We start from the raw sequence: 964 nt of genomic DNA on the forward strand, positions 1-964 counted from the left end.
TGAAATGTGCAAGTTGACTTTCCTAGTTATACGTCTTCATTTTTATTCTGGGTTTAACAACCATGAGTTTATGACGTATTTTACATGATTAGTTGGCGACTGGACCTTATTGTTTATATCTCTTATTAAGGATCCATCCATCCATACATCAATTATCAAAACCACACACTTACAATCCGAGTCTAGTTTCATATGCTGCGCTGCTGAGCGACCCGCAGAATATTATGCATGAGTACAAGTCACAAGCCCCGTTTCCACTAACACGGGGCCGGTTCTAGCTTGGTGCCTTTTGAGACCGAGGCAAAAAGATGCAGACTCTCCCCGTCGGGGAATCGAACCCCGGTCTCCCGCGTGACAGGCGGGGATACTCACCACTATACTAACGAGGAGATGTACGCGCACTACTTTTACATCTTCAAGATAAACAGCGGATGACTACTAACATTTGCGAGTAATCAATGACTGAGCTTCATGTCATGACCATGGTGCTCAAGAGAAGAAAAAATACATAATGTACGTCCACTGATACCAGAACAACCATATAGCTTTATACTAAGACGATGATTAAACGGAAAATTCCTTTACAAAACACTGCCACAAAATCATAGTTTCGCAATATTACATCGTGCAACGGGACACAGTGTAAGTACATGAAGTCGGTAATTAAATCAAGAAAAAAAAGTGAGAGGAAAAGAATACTTTTCTATTATCATATTTTTCTAACTGGCCAAACTGAGTCATATTTTGATTATACACACTAACAGAAAAACAGTGCAAATCTCCGGTAGTCCGTTTCACTTGCGCTCCGCTATGGGGCAGTAACAAGCAGAGCTTAAGTGTGGAAGGAAAAAAAAAACACAGGACAGCATCAATCCCAACTTCACAAACGCCGGAGATCGAGATGCTGTAAGCATGACAATTAACATCTTTATCCAAGGGAACAGCTGCAAGACACAGATGCCGC

At 41.5% G+C, this 964-nt stretch overlaps 1 non-coding gene across 1 annotated transcript; it reads right to left on the reverse strand.

Moving 5' to 3' along the window:
- Positions 1 to 317: 317 nt before the first annotated feature.
- Positions 318 to 389, reverse strand: trnad-guc (transfer RNA aspartic acid (anticodon GUC)). The gene has a single exon. It is a non-coding gene; the product is annotated as a tRNA-Asp (tRNA).
- Between the last annotated feature and the right edge of the window lie 575 nt (positions 390 to 964).

The sequence above is a fragment of the Brienomyrus brachyistius genome, unplaced genomic scaffold (assembly GCF_023856365.1).
Source record: "Brienomyrus brachyistius isolate T26 unplaced genomic scaffold, BBRACH_0.4 scaffold1269, whole genome shotgun sequence".
Lineage (NCBI taxonomy): Eukaryota > Metazoa > Chordata > Actinopteri > Osteoglossiformes > Mormyridae > Brienomyrus > Brienomyrus brachyistius.